The 16,605-nt window shown below is 38.0% G+C and overlaps 1 protein-coding gene and 1 long non-coding RNA gene across 2 annotated transcripts in view; one reads left to right on the top strand and one right to left on the bottom strand.

Moving 5' to 3' along the window:
* Nucleotides 1-16,605, top strand: part of fhit (fragile histidine triad diadenosine triphosphatase) — a 155,771-nt gene that overhangs the window by 122,829 nt on the left and 16,337 nt on the right. The gene's annotated exons all lie outside the window — the stretch shown is intronic.
* On the bottom strand, nt 8,110-11,853 carry LOC143418548 (uncharacterized). Its single transcript, XR_013098539.1, has 3 exons — nt 11,738-11,853; nt 9,918-10,052; nt 8,110-8,634 (listed from the first exon to the last, which is right to left on the bottom strand). It is a non-coding gene; the product is annotated as an uncharacterized LOC143418548 (long non-coding RNA).

Here is a 16,605-nt window from a genome sequence, read left to right as displayed (position 1 = left end):
CTCAGTGGCCATAAATATGCAGTATCTTAAATTGTGGCATATGTGCATATGCACAAGTATAACTTAAATATTCCTTATTTTCCTTCTTGTTTCAGGTTTGAATTCTTTCAAAATAGTTTATTCTGAAATCACCTGAACTGAAAATGGTTACACAAGCACTTCTCTGAACTTATACTTAAAACAGCTTACACTCCAGCATTTTCATATACCTTCAGGTTGTAATTACTGACTTGATCAAGCTTTATGCAGATCTATTGTAATTTTCCTGAATAGCTGTCATTAAAACATGGCACTAAACTGATTGTCAAGCCTGTAGCTGAGTCACCTGCGGGTCCTATCCTGCTCTTTTAGTTCTTTAAAGAGATGTCTTGTCTGTTGCCACCATGAAAATCAGCCACAGACTAGGGTTGAAGTATTTAAATAAATGTAAATGAAATTGAAATATATTGAGATGAGCAGTACTGCTGCCTGCCAGACAAATACAAATGATTGCTTTGTGCTTCATGTGGAGATTTCTTTCATTCCTGTGCTCTCAAAGGGGATCTGCTTTGGTATACACCTGCAGAAAGCGTAGCTGTTTTTTTCATATTGCCTTCTGACAGTTTTGCTCGCTGTTGATATTTCACAGTTCTTACATACAGACCTTCTGAAAACTGATGAAGCTTTAGGACAAACAGCAGAATCTGCTCCTTTGGTTAGGTTGCAGCCTCTGTGACCTGGCACAGGATAAGGGGAAGAAAATGGATGGATTGATGGATGTTATGCATACTATATACTAGAGATGGCACGATACCACTTTTTTATGTCCGATACCGATACCGATATCATAAATTTGGATATCTGCCGATACCGATATGAATCCGATATAGTGTTTTTTAATCAACAAAACTGTTTTTTAAATATCTTGCTGCATTTTGTATAAGTTCATACTCAATTTTAAAACAACAACTACACTAAAGCTATTCTGTTATACCTGTATGCAAAAAAAATATTTCATAGTTCAGCAATACTGATCAATCTAATAAACTTAAACCTACACCATCCTCCCTAATCTGGTATTTTAAAGAGTACTTAGCAGAAATATTAAGCAACCTAACTAATAGGGTTCCAACTCCCAGCAACAACAAAAATAAATAAATAAATAAAAAATAGGGAACCACCCCTCACGCTCCACCTCATGATGCTTAATCGACGTAATCAACCTTAATTTGATGCAGTGTGAAAAAAAATGCACAGAAATCAATTATTTTTCAATATATTAAAATATTAAATAGATTCAACATCTTTCTTCAACAAAATTGCAGACTGCACAGATGGTACCTTCCCAAAGGAAAAAGTACTATAGCTTACTAGGGTATATTAGACTTAATAGTCACTATATACAGTAATGGACTTCTATACATTTTGCATCAAATTAAAACTTTGGGTGTCAGATAATTATTTATTAAAAGCTCGACATTTTAAATGAGAATAAGAAAGAAAAGTATGTCTTTGTGCCCCCTTTTCCCTGTTCATGCCCTATCGGCCCCCCTGGCTAAACTTTGCTAGATCCGCCCCTGCACAGTTACAGCCGTCAGCTACGTAGAAAAAGATCCTCGAGTAGAAAGTAATATTAAATACATTCTAACAACAGCTGATCAAGCTTAAACGTGCTGCTGTTGTTCAGCCGCTGGTTTCCTCTTTCTGGTGCAAAGTGGGCCAAAAGCAAACTAGAGACACGGACTCGCGACAGAAAAGCCGATCAGCTGATCGTTAAGCAGTTTCATGATTGAAGTAGCAGCAAGAAGAGGCAGTCGCTTGTTAAGCTTAACGCAGGAATGCTTTACAAACATTCAGAGATGGACTTACACACTTGCTTTACTTCTCTCGGGATAACTTTGTCGGAGATGAAATGCCGGGTTGCTAGCGAAGCTCCAAATGCTATCCAGACCACCGACAGGTCCTGCATGCCACAGCCGCTCTACCACGTGATGCATACTGCTCCGACGTGCTAACGTTCTGAGGCGAGTTACGGCGTGTTGCAAGTTTTGTGAGGTGCTTTCGTGATATTTAATGGATCGGATTACATTTTTTATTTTTCTCCGATATCCGATCCAGTAATTTAGGTCAGTATCGGACCGATACCGATACGTAATATCGGATCAGTCCATCTCTACTATATACTGTAACAATTGTAAACATTGAGGTCAGTTTGTACATAAATTACAGCTCAAGTTTTAAATTAATTCATGTTCGTGGCTCTTATGATGTCAGTGAGAGGGGATGTCCTTAAATGTGGTCATCTCAGGTGTAGAGTTCTCGTTGTGGGTACATAAATTATGCTTACCTACTGCTTGAACATTCTGTTTGTGAGGGCCAGCCAATTAGAAGAAAGTTGACCTCCTACAATTTCTGCTCCCTCACTCTCCCAAAGACGTCTCAAAGAGTGACACTTACTAAACCCAAAGTAATAAGAACAGTTACTGTACCAGCTGCTGTTACTATTTCCAGTGGAGGCTGTGAGGTCATTTTTTCCCTCACATTTCATTTGTTGTGTAATTAACCAGGACAAAAATGTTAGCAGCATCATTTCACAATCATTTTTCATGCTTCCGATCTGTTTTCACCTTACCGTAAGACTTTGCATCTAAGGGCCAATGTGTTTGCACTTGATTTCCTGTCACTTTCTTCAGAAGCTCTGTGGTTATTTTAAGCAAGAAAACTGCAAAGGCTAATTCCCATGAAGATCTTCTTCTGCCAAATGTGCAGGTATACAATCGTCTATTTGACTGATGTACTGTAATAAATGCACAGAGCAATGTGAAGCCTAAATTCTGAACAGCCTTTAATGAATTTCAGCTATGGAAGTGGTAGCATTAACAGATGCCCCCCCAAATTCCCCTCATTGTGCTTTTTCTTCTCAGCATCAACCAAGGGATGGTTAGCAGAATAATAGCAAGCAGTTGCAGTCTGGTGAGGTTTGCATTTAAAACTTTATGACAGCAGTTGAGTTTGGGAAAAGATGAAAGGAAAGATGAGAGTTTTGGTTCTTCTTCAATCTTACTACAGAGCTCCGAGTTCCCAGAGGAATAGAGCGGATGATGGAAAATGAGAATGTTATAGTCTTCCTTCTCTTTGCCTTTTGCTTGGGTGGCGAGCTGTGCATGATTGTGACGTGTCTCCACATTGCTAATCACTTTGAAGCTCCTGGACATGATTATTTATGAGGGACAATCCAATAGTGGATACACTTTTACACTGTCATTGTGTTTGCAGATTTAAAGTGGCGGACTGCTAGATTAAATTTAAAAGTCAAATGCCTTTATGCAGTGTATAGCAACATAAAAGTAAATAAATGACTATTTGTAAACTACCAGTCAAAAGTTTGGACACACCTTCTCATTCAATGTTTTTCTTTATTTGTACTACTTTGCACATTGCATACACATACTGAAGACATCAGATATATGAAGCAAGATATAAGGAATTATGTAGTAAAGAAAAAATTAATAAATAACTAAATATGTTTGTATATTTTAGATTCCTCAAATTAGCCACCCTTTCCTTTGTTGACAGCACTGGAAACCCTTGGCCTTCTCTCAATGAGCTTTATGATGTAGTCACCTGAAATGGTTTTTCCCAGCAACAAAGCTGCGCCCTAAGCTTAACTCTCTGTTTCTGAGTCCTCACTTGGGTCCTTCAACCTGCCTGCCACACAGCACTCGCCATGACATGGACAAAGAGGACCGGATTGGTTATAATGTAAGTACAGTAACACAGAGTTATAAAGATACTTGAAAAACAGGTCATTTTTAAACTTTACATATAACCCCTTTGCAAACCCTGTTCACCGAAGTCTATTTACCAACATAGATAAAGATATCACACACAAAAAACACAAGGAAACGTTGAAAATCATTTTTTGGCACAACACCAACCTCTATAATGAATGCAAAGGTCTGATGCCCCGCCCCTCAAGCGTTCTCAGCATCTCTGGGAACTCCTTCAAGACTGTTGGAAAACCATTAGTGATGGGAATTCCGGCTCTTTCGGCTCCCGGCTCTTCAGGTTGTTTTGTTGCTTTAATTAATAAATTTTCAACAACAATATAAAATTATGCACAAAATGAATTACTAATGTTAAAAAAACATGCTTTTTATTTATATATGTTTATATATAAATATGCTTTTATTTATTCACTCCACATAATATGTAAAAAATAAATTATAAAATACAAAAAACAACTATATATATACAATTCAACTTTTAACTAGTAAAATTTTCAGTTTTTTCCTTTTAAACAAATTTAAAGTGAAACAACACAAAACACTGCAAACCACAACACGATAAAATATAAATTAAAATATGCAAAACAAAAAGAAGATGCACATTCTCTGTCATATGGGCCTGGGATGATTTTTTGGAAGAGTGTGGAATTACTACCACCCCTCTGCTCAGCGCAAACACAAGTTAGAGAGAGAGGGTGAGAGAAAGAAAACAAACAAAACACTTCCTTTGTTCACTTCAAAGAGCCGGCTCCGACCGACACATCATTAAAAACCATTTCAGGTGACGACCTCATGAAGCTCAGAGAGAGGATGCCAAGAGTGTGCAAAGCAGTAATCAAAGCAAAGGCTTATTTTTCACATTTTTTGTTTACTACATATTTTCCATATGTGTTCATTCATAGTTTTGATGCCTTCAGTAAGAATCTACAATGTAAATAGTCATGAAAATAAAGAAAAACTATTAAAAGAGAAGGTGTCCAAAGTTTTGACTGGTAGTGTATTTACAGGTTCTGAGGCTGTTTACCTGCACTGCAGTCTTCTTGAACTTTTAATGAAAAAGCATGTTGCAAGTTGTGTGACTGACAGGTGGTTTGGTGTTTTTTCTCTGCCTTTGTTAAATTGTAGGTGCATTGTGTCTGTTTAGAATGCACTGTTTGTGTCTTCTTGACCCCACAGTAAACTACAGCAAGTCATGGGCCCAAGGCAAATCAAGCGTCTTGATTATCTCTCCAATAAGCATCGTATCTTCACAAATGGTGTCTTTCATTTCCCTAATGGACTCTCTAAAGAGCTTAAGTGGATAGAGCTTGTGGTGAGTGTAGCCTAAAGCACAGAAAGGCAGCTACTGTGAGAAGAAAGCTCTGTGGTAAAGATGCTGGATCTGAAATGCAGTTAATGGCTTGGAAGGCAAGCTCATTTAGTTGCATCTGCAGCGTCCATGCTTTATGATGATTACACCATCATTCCTGCCTTTACTGCAGGCCTCTAAGCTATACACAGCAGCCCGTGTGAGAGAAGACGTCCACATTGGTTCAGAAACATTCAATTATAACTGTGAGAATTCCATTTAACTAGTCATTTGTTCTGTGATGGCTCAGAATAATATTTTACCTCCTAGATTACCTCCTTTTTGAAGTCATTGAAACTGTGTTGATTTTTTTATTTGAATAAAGATTATTTACTAATATAGATACACTGTATCCATATTTTAAAATACAAATTAATCACCACTGCTATAATGGTTTGTCTTTGTGTGCTTTATGGTTGCAGAGCACAAATCACTACACTAGTTTTATCCCTGAGGAAGCAAAACAACAAAAAGCAAATCAATGGCTCGTGAAAATATAGCAGCTATCAGACTGAAAACTTCTGCTGAAATAAATCATTTTAAATAATCATAATTCATCAGCAAACATTAAAACTAACCTTTGTTTGGCCTGTTGAAAAAAAGCAAACAGTCATATTGCAGCCACAGAAATTCTTTTGTCCATGAAACCATAAAGCTGCACTTTCTTTTTGCCTTATAGTCTGATTTGTCATAACTTCTCCGTTTTGTGTTAAGCTTTTCTTTGGCTGTCACTTCTTCACCCTGACCTGTCTTATTTGGCTCAGCAGAACTGAAATATAAATCCTGCTGCTTTTACACACGCACTCACATAAGCTCAGCGATTCTCTGCGCGATCAACCTCTCACTGTCACGGTCCTGAGTCTGTGGACTCAGTGTTTTTCTGTTTGTATTAGTTATCTTTGTTTTCATGATGTGTTTTGATTCTCTTGGGTTTGATTTCTGTCACTGTATCCCCTAGTTTAGTCCTCGTCTGTTCAGTTTCCTGTTTTACTTTGAAAGTCTGTGTACTATGTCAATGTGTTGAGTTTTGCCTCCCCTTGTCATGTCTGATGAGTCCCAGCTGTGCTCTCCTCCTGTTTCACATTCCCTAATCACCTCAGTATGTATTTAAGCCCTGTGTTTTTCCCTGCCAGTTGTTGCGTCCTCCACGTTTGTTGTGTGTGTATCCATGGTCGTCTACCTTCAGCATCTCCTGTCTAGTTAGTTTAAGTTGTTGTTTATGTATCGTCCAAGGGTGACTCTCCAGCAAATAAAGCCGTCGTTTAAGTTAATGTTTTGTCTCCGAGTCCTGCACGTGGGTCCAGCCACTGACAGCCACACAACTCATCGTGACACTCACATGTTTAAGCTGCGGGAGATTTCACTTGTCATGTTTGCATAGTAAGCTGACGATTGATAAGACGATGTCAGAGGAATTGGTGCACAAATTATCGTCACTCACCAATCAGTGCTGTCGCTCTCTATACACAGTTCGCGCGATTGCAGAGTGAAAGCAAAAAACAAGCGCAAATTCAAACGCGATTTCAATATGTCACATATTGACAGTGGCTCACCGATGCCAATGACATAATTACCCAGCTACATTTCCGAAAGAATGCAAAAGCATTGACATATATTTTTCCTTCCTACAATAGCCGGACAGGCAGGGCAGAGATAGATTTTGGTAGCCCGACTGGAAAAATCGCTAGCCCCAGGACGTCGGGCTAGCGATATTGCGAGCCCTGTATCTGATTGAGGAATCACTCATCTTTGGAAAAGAGAGTTTATTACAGAGAAATGGCTCTTTCCAAAATAAAAGCTACACTGTAAAAAAATATTCCGTAGAAAAACAGAAAATGTCCTGGTAATTTTCTGCCAGTACATTTTCTGTTTTTTTACGGAGGTTTGACGGACCTTTCTGTAAATGATAAAACGGAAAATTCTATAGATTTACAGTATACTCTCTGTACTATTTACGGACATTTCCTTCAGCTATAAAACAGAAAATTCCGTTTATTCACAGTATATTTTCTGTATCATTAACTGATATTTTCCGTTAATAGAAAAATTGAAATTTCTGTTTATATTACTATTTCCAAGCACTTCTTTTCACTGTAACTCATTAAATATAGTTCTTTATATCCTTAAACGTACATTTCTATGCAATTACAACCTAGTACACCATGTACTCAAAAATTCATAAATTAAAACTTAAATTAATTTGTGCTTCGTACACAACAACATTGGTACAATTAATGTTAAATATTCTTTTATTCTCCTTAACTCAAACACTATACTAAAATATAATGACAGCATCCATCTTGTCATAAAACTACTAAACAGCTGATACATGAACAAAATAACTCACAAGCTTTCAAATTTGAGCATTTTTATTTCCGTGAAATCAGGTTTCCCTCATGTAAATGTGTTTATTTACATTCATTCAAGTGGCTACCAAGTGTTTTCTTCAAACAGGACACCTGACAAACAAAAAATGTCATATTTAACGACATGTTCACATTTAATAATATCCAGAGTACCTTTTAGTTAGAATCACTGCCTTGTGGTAGTTTTGCCTCAGCCAAATGGTTAAGGTGTGGTTTACATCCATCTCTGTCCACTTATGATACAGTATACACATGTAGTCAGTTATAGCCAAACACCTTTGATTACTGAATTGCATTCACTTCATTAATGAAGTGAATGTAATTCACATTTGTGTGAACATTTGTCTGAGATTAACTCTTTGGGCTCTTTACCTTACAATATAACATACTTGAGTCAAAATTTGTTGACTGTTTAAGTGGTGCCACATGAATACAACTGAACAGATCTAAAGAAGATGTTCCTGAACTTTGGGTTTATTCGAACAGGACTGATGGATAACCACAGGACTTTTCCCCATATGATAACTACAACACATAATAAATTAAGACAGATTACTGTCCCAAACTTAAAGATAAAAGTGTATTTATGGGACTTGTTTTGTCAGTGAGGAGCAAAGTATAATTAGAAGTGCTTGTTCTGATGAAAAGTTAAACTGTAAACAGCAGCATAGTGAATAAGGATCTGTGTCCACGAATCCTCAGCAGTGACAACACTTAAACATCATAGTTCAAAATCCTTAATGCACACCTTTTTCTCCACGGTGTTCAAATTCTCTAAGCTGTTTAAGTAGAGGAAAAAGTCTGACATATTTCATGACCATTAAATGTTAGACAAGGCTCTGAAAACGAGGTTACAGTTACAAACAAAAACCTCTGCTTGTGCGCACAGACCCTAAATCACAACAAATAAGACAATAGTAAGACAAATTACTACAAAGTCTTGTTACCGCTCTTCATATAACAGTGTGACAAAGTCCTGAATGCAGCCTGCATGTTAGTACATCAAGGTCCATCTGAGCTTTAAGTAAAATACACTCAGCTTTTCCTTGGATTTTAAGAGTTGCTCAGTTCATACAGGAACTGCAGCAGTCGGAGTTAACGTGTCGCTGTGTTGCTCCTCCGTGTCAGCCATTGAGACTAGTCGCAATTTATTCTGAGGAAAAAAAGAGAAACAACAAGACATTTTTAAAAAGTTTGTATTTTTATAATTTTTTTTTACCTAGAGCATAAACAACAAAAACAAAAAAAGGATTAGGGCTGTGCGATATGACGATGTATATCAGATTACGATATAAAAATGTCTATCGTTTCATATTATACACTATTCTTTGTTTTGTGGTGTTGCAAAATAAACTGTTTACGGCAATATTTTTTTCATGGTTTTGATGGTCACTGTAGTTGCTATATTATTTCTTAAAGTTCTCTCCTTCTCTTATACTTAAAATAACCACACTATGGACGGACAAGTGACTGTTTTTACGCGTACTTTCGTTACCAACAATGAGGATAAAACCATCGTGTGGCTCCGCCGTACGCTTGTTTATTTTCCACATAAACCTTTCACAATAAAGCTCAAGTTTCTGTTGAGACTTTTCAAACTAAACTGAAATGATATACATTATTCTCAAACATAAAATTTCAGAATATGCATCAAACAAATGACCTCAAATAAAAACATCAAGTAACTATAAATGGCGCTTACAGTCACCACGCAGATGAAGGCACAGAGAATACCAGCATGGCCAGCAAGGATGAGGCAGAACCAGAAGGACCAGTCAAAAGAAATCGAGGACCTTATTGTTAAATGAGGGGCTACCTCTGTAGCATGGACATGGTTTGGTTATGAAAAGTCTGACACGCCCCAGAAAACTGTACTATGCAAATTATGCCACAAACTGGTCCCCACCACCACTCGAACACGACAAACCTCTTTAACCACCTACACAAGAATCACATGAAAGAGTTTCGAGAGAGTTTACGAATGAAAAGCAAAAAAGAGTCGTCAGGTGCTCAAAATAATCCTTAGACTCAAACGTTAGAACAGGCTTTTCCTTGCAGCACGCCGTGTAATAAATACTCAGAAAGAAAATGGCGGCCATTTAAACTCATGTCTAAAAATGTATAGTTTCATGCATCGGTCAAAACACTCGACTCCAGGTACACGACGCCCAACTGAAAACATTTCACATAAGTCGAGTTGCCCGAGAATCACAGAATTTACAGAAAATGCACTATTTTGTGATATATATCGTTATCAGGAGAGATACGTCTTATATTGGGATATGAGATTTTGGTCATATCACGCAGCCCTACAAAGGATTATAATTCACGTAGAGTTGCATACACATAACACCATTCTGTTGCAGCAAAAGCAGTTTATAATTAAAGTAACATACATACCTTGAAAAACTAAATCAACCACAACATTAAACTCACCTTGTGTTTGTAGAGAAGGTGATCAGGGTTTTTCTTCATTTCCTGAGACCAGCTGCTCTGGATCATCACCAGCTTGTATCTTCATCTTTTTTTCCACTCGGGGAAGTCTTTCCTTTTCTTGGCCATTGCTCTGCACTGGAAAACCAAAGTGTGTGATCAAAGGTGAAATAAGGGATATTTTTCCACTGCAGGACTTAAAGTGCTTCAAGTAGTGATAGCTGTTGATCCATTTCTCAAATAATCTGTAAGGATCTGGATTTTTAAGAAAGATACAAATATCTCTGCTTATATTTGGCTAAAAGCTTGATATAGACAAGGCATATAGAGCCCCTGCACACCAGCATTGCGCTTACATTATAGTTCAACCTTTGGAATACAAGCGCGCTGATCCACACAGGTATGCACACGGGTGTTCACTGCTCGTAGACCCAAATTACACCTTTCTTGGCTGCTACTTCGAAGCACATCTGTCCTGCGTGCTGCACAACAACATTGAATATTTAGTATTTACTGCTGTTTACACTTAGCTAGATTAATGCGATGGTGTTGTGTTTAGTGTGTTGCTTTGTTTTTTTTTCTGCTTGTTTTCTATTCTTCTCTCAACAGGTGATCCAGGAGATTTTTTTCCCCTTTCTCACTGTCCCTCTCCCCTTCTGTTTTTCCTTTCCTTCCTCTTTCTTTCTCCCTTTCCTATCCCTCACTCATGTCTGTCCCGTCTGTAACATCTGAAAATAAAATATAATAAATAATAAAAACAAAGATCGACCAAATGGACCAATACGGCAATGCCACGATGATCCATTTGGCAAAGTAAATCCATTGGGTATCCTTGTTGGTCTTCAGACAACAATTCTGATGGCTAAAGAACCAAATGGGACAGGCAAAAAAAAAAAAACAAACAAAAAAAAAAAACATTATAGTTCAATCAAGAAATAGTTATTATTGATTTATTATTGAATTTTTTTAGTAATAATTTTTAGTATTTAATCACATTAGCACAGTGGGGTGACAAAAATATTCCACATACAAGAAATGCTGCTCAGCATTTCATAAATTACATTTTCAACAAATGTTGGAGTAAAAACACAGTTACAGGGAAAATGTGTCTGTCTGTAAATATTAACTAAACATTTCTATGTGCTACAAAATAGACACACTGTAATTGTAAATGTGCTGAGGTGAAACTATACTTTCAATAATTTTACCACTACAGTCTGTTAACCACCGAAATAATCTATGCTGGTCAGCTAGCTAAAAGTCTTTACTTTAGCAGCCTAAATCAGAGGCTAACATTAGCATTTGCTAGCGTCAGCCAGGAAGGTCTGAGGCTTAAACTAGGGTTAGTGTAACTTTGCCTGAAACCCTTTAAAGTGTACAGTAGAGCCAACTGTAAAACACAGGTATTGATACAGTACTTATTAGAGTCCTAGAATAATTTCTAGGACCATGAAGTTCTCACTTTCCCAGTTATCCACATCGCTGACTTTCGCTAATTAGCTAGTTAGCAGTCACAGCTGTGTAATACCCAGAGAGACACAGACAGCTAACTATAATATTTATGAAAACTGGTTCAGCCACTGAAGGGCAAAACTGGTGGTATCACAGTAAAAATTATTTTAACATTAACTAAAATAAAGCTTAAGTCATGTTAAACCTAAATAACAATTATTTTAAAAAATGAGTCAGCAAAATATTCCTGACTTGTCTGGAGACAGCCGAAACCAGTTAACAAATAAATTAACAATTCTTTCTAAATAAAAACACGGAGTCTTTTGAAAAACATTATTTTAATAAAACGAAACATGAGTTTTAATACTTACCACAGAAATTTGAAGGCAGTTTCTCCAACTTCAGAATCCAAAATCCAGATGAAGCCTGAAAGAAGCCTAATGGCTGCTCTTGCGCTTACTTTTCCCTCCTTTTCAGGTTCTTTTTCCAACAATGCATTGCAGTAGTTGAGAAATACAGAAAAATACCTGTAAATGACTAATACGGAAAATTCCTTCACGTTTATACAGTAGATTGTACTGTATTTTTATGGATTTTTTTTACAGTGTATACTATACGCTTCTTCTGGGCTATATTCTCAGCAGCATATTAAACATATCAGGTCCCCATAAGGAGGATCATGTGCTAACGGCTGTCTAAATGACTCGGGTAAAGTTTGTAGCATGCATGCTTGTTGTTTTTGTCTGCTTCCACTTGTCTTTGCACTAGGATGTCGTCGGCGTAAGTGTGCAGTCATATTCGTTGTGTTCCCACCAGTGATTTCAGGTTAATCTCGTTGAAATGACCTTAACGCCACAACACGGCAAATCTCCGTTAACGAGCTACCCCTGATCGACCCGTGCATGGGGCTAGACACGGCCAACACGTTAACGAGCTAACTGCGCTAACACACTAGCTCCCACCCATGTAATTGAGCATTGCGTGGCACATCCAACATACTGTTGTACTTTAGTCCATGACGCGCTTACCTTCAGGGTCATACACTCTGTGAATCTGCATTCGACTACTCCGCCTAGGCTGCACTGTCGAGCGCAGATCCACCAAGCGTTCAACACAGACAGCATCGTCAGAAGAAAAAGTTGATAAAATGAATTAAAAATTTTGTATTGTTCGATACATATGCGTACCGAACCGAAAGCACTGTATCGAACGGTTCAATATCGATACGAGTATCGTTGCACCCCTAATGAATAAATATATATATATATAATGATGCAGTATCTAGATAGATAGATAGATAGATAGATAGATAGATAGATAGATAGATAGATAGATAAAGATGTGATGCTGAGTATGTGTACAGTAACAGCAGAGTGTAGTAACTCTCTACAGGGTGGGCCATTTATATGGATACACCGTAATAAAATGGGAATGGTTGGTGATATTAAAGTCCTGTTTGTTGCACATTAGCATATGTGAGGGGCAAACTCCTCAAGATGGGTGGTGACCATGGTGGCCATTTAGAAGTCGGCCATCTTGGATACAACTTTTGGTTTTTTCAATAGGAAGAGGGCCATGTGACACATCAAACTTATTGGTAATGTCACAAGAAAAACAATGGTGTGCTTGGTTTCAATGTAACTTTATTCTTTCATGAATTATTTACAATTCTCTCTTTGTTCAGAGCCATTGACATGTCGAAGAGGTTAACATGTGAGGAGTAGAGATGGACCGATCCGATATTACGTATCGGTCCGATACTGACCTAAATTACTGGATCGGATATCGGAGAAAAATAAAAAATGTAATCCGATCCATTAAATATCACGAAAGCACCTCACAAAACTTGCAACACGCCGTAACTCGCCTCAGAACGTTAGCACGTTGGAGCAGTATGCATCACGTGATAGAGCGGCTGTGGCATGCAGGACCTGTCGGTGGTCTGGATAGCATTTGGAGCTTCGCTAGCAACCCGGCATTTCATCTCCGACAAAGTTATCCCCGAGAGAAGTAAAGCAAGTGTGTAAGTCCATCTCTGAATGTTTGTAAAGCATTCCTGCGTTAAGCTTAACAAGCGATATATGGAGCGACTGCCTCTTCTTGCTGCTACTTCAATCATGAAACTGCTTAACGATCAGCTGATCGGCTTTTCTGTCGCGAGTCCGTGTCTCTAGTTTGCTTTTGGCCCACTTTGCACCAGAAAGAGGAAACCAGCGGCTGAACAACAGCAGCACGTTTAAGCTTGATCAGCTGTTGTTAGAATGTATTTAATATTACTTTCTACTCCAGGATCTTTTTCTACAGCTGACACTGGTAACTGTGCAGGGGCGGATCTAGAAAAGTTTAGCCAGGGGGGCCGATAGGGCATTAACAGGGAAAAGGGGCACAAAGACATACTTTTCTTTCTTATTCTCATTTAAAATGTCTAGCTTTTAATAAATAATTATCTGACACCCAAAGTTTTAATTTGATGTAAAATGAATAGAAGTCAATTACTGTATATAGTGACTATTAAGTCTAATATATATACCCTAGTAAGCTATAGTACTTTTTCCTTTGGGAAGGTACCATCTGTGCAGTCTGCAATTTTGTTGAAGAAAGATGTTCTATTTAATATTTCTTGAAAAATAATTGATTTCTGTGCATTTTTTTTCACACTCCATCAAATTAAGGTTGATTACGTCGATTAAGCATCATGAGGTGGAGCGTGAGGGGTGGTTCCCTATTTTTTATTTATTTATTTTTGTTGTTGCTGGGAGTTGGAACCCTATTAGTTAGGTTGCTTAATATTTATGCTAAGTACTCTTTAAAATACCAGAATAGGGAGGATGGTGTAGGTTTAAGTTTATTAGATTGATCAGTATTGCTGAACTATGAAATTTTTTTTTTGCATACAGGTATAACAGAATAGCTTTAGTGTAGTTGTTGTTTTAAACTTGAGTATGAACTTATACAAAATGCAGCAAGATATTTAAAAAACAGTTTTGTTGATTAAAAAACACTATATCGGATTCATATCGGTATCGGCAGATATCCAAATTTATGATATCGGTATCAGACATAAAAAAGTGGTATCCTAGAGATGGCACGATACCACTTTTTTATGTCCGATACCGATATCATAAATTTGAGGAGCGGATCGAAATTGTGTTGATATCTGGTGAACGCAGTAACCGGGTCATTGCAGCAGATTTCAATGCAAGACACCCTACGAGACCATCCATCTCCCATGCTACAGTTAGCAAACTGCTTGCTAAGTTTCGTGAAACTGGTTCAGTGTTGGATTTGCCAAAATGTGGACGCAAGAAAGCTGTGACTAATGAAGAAACATCAGTGGCTGTCCTAGCTTCATTCAGCAAGAGCCCACAGCGTAGCACTGGCTGCATGTCACTGGAGAGTGGCGTTAGTCAAACATCCCTTCGGCAGATATTAGCTACTCACAAATGGCACCCTTACAAACTCCAGCTACTGCAGCATCTCAACGAGGATGACCCAGATCGGCCACAGAATTTGCAGAATGGGCAAAACAAAAACTGGAACAGGACCCTCAGTTCACGCAGAAGATTTTGTTCAGTGATGAGGCAAACTTTTATGTGAATGGTGAAGTTAACAAACAAAACCACCGCTATTGGTCTGACACTAACCCATATTGGATGGATCCCTCCAAGACTGTTGGAACAACAAAAGTGATGGTTTGCTGTGGTATATGGGGAACAACAATAGTGGGTCCATTCTTCATCAATGGAAACCTCAAGGCCACTGGATATTTGAAATTGCTACATGATGATGTGTTTCTCTCTTTATGCACTGAAGCTGGCACGTTCCCTGAGTTTTTCCAGCAAGATGGTGCACCACCACATTATGGGTGCCAGGTCCGAGCATTCCTAGATGAACAGTTTCCTGGAAAGTGGATTGGTCGTTGTGGGCCAGTTGAATGGCCCCCAAGGTCTCCCGATCTGACCCTCTTAGACTTTTATCTTTGGGGTCATCTGAAGGCAATTGTCTATGGTGTGAAGATATGAGATGTGCAGCACCTGAAACTACAGATACTGGATGCCTGTGCTGCCATTTCTCCTGCGGTGTTGCTATCAGTGTGTGAAGAGTGGGAGAAGAGGGTTGCACTGACAATCCAACACAATGGGCAGCACATTGAACACATTTTATAAGTGGTCAGAAACTTGTAAATAACTCATGAAAGAATAAAGTTACGTTGAAACCAAGCACACCATTGTTTTTCTTGTGACATTACCAATAAGTTTGATGTGTCACATGGCCCTCTTCCTATTGAAAAAACCAAAAGTTGTATCCAAGATGGCCGACTTCTACATGGCCACCATGGTCAACACCCATTTTGAGGAGTTTGCCCCCTCACATATACTAATGTGCCACAAACAGGACTTTAATATCACCAACCATTCCCATTTTATTACGGTGTATTCATATAAATGGCCCACCCTGTAGAATAACCTAGAATGGGTATATAGCACAGATACTGGTCATGATTTATGAGTGTGATGGCAGTGGGGGAACAAACTGTCTCTAGTTGTTGTGGTATGGGAGGTTTTCTAGTACCTGCCAGGTGGAGGGGAGGAGTTTAAAATCGGATGCTAAGCATCTCTGATGACTTTCGCTCCCCACTGGTTCTTGAGCAGTAAGATTTAGCCACTTGAAGCAGACAGCTGGCCTCTGACATGATTTTGCGAGATCCTTGGCTACAATCAGTTCCTGCCAGTGATGAAGTATAGTGTTTCAACCAGTGAAAGTAATCCAAAAGAAGTTAATTCATTAACAGCATATGCATTTTAAATTTGCTGAGGTCTTTTGTAATTATCATAGAATATTATTGTTAAAAATTTAATATATATTTGTTTAAGGCAAATATGTATTAAGTCTAAAGTATAAGTATACCTAAGTATAAAAATAAAATCAAAGGTGACAGCCACCCCAAATACTCTGTGTCTCATTTTGAACCTGGGCCAATAGACTCTTTTAAGTTAGATCTTTTTATAGTAAAAACGTAGATGGGAGAAAACATTTTACAGCTCATCAGAAGTTTTAGTTATTGGTACTAGAAGCTGTCAGCACATGTATATTTACTAGCAATGAATACCTCCAAATCCAATATTTAGGTGTCATCTTTGACATGATTCTTAGTTTTGAGCTGCAAATCAGAAGTGCAACCTTTTGTTTTGGTTATTTACTGTACCAGGAGTTACAGAAATCCCTGGATTGCAGTTTG

Source organism: Maylandia zebra, linkage group LG5 (genome assembly GCF_041146795.1).
Source record: "Maylandia zebra isolate NMK-2024a linkage group LG5, Mzebra_GT3a, whole genome shotgun sequence".
Taxonomy (NCBI): Eukaryota; Metazoa; Chordata; class Actinopteri; order Cichliformes; family Cichlidae; genus Maylandia; species Maylandia zebra.
The sequence above is the reverse complement of the archived record's forward strand: the minus strand, read 5'-3'. Positions and strand labels throughout refer to the sequence as shown.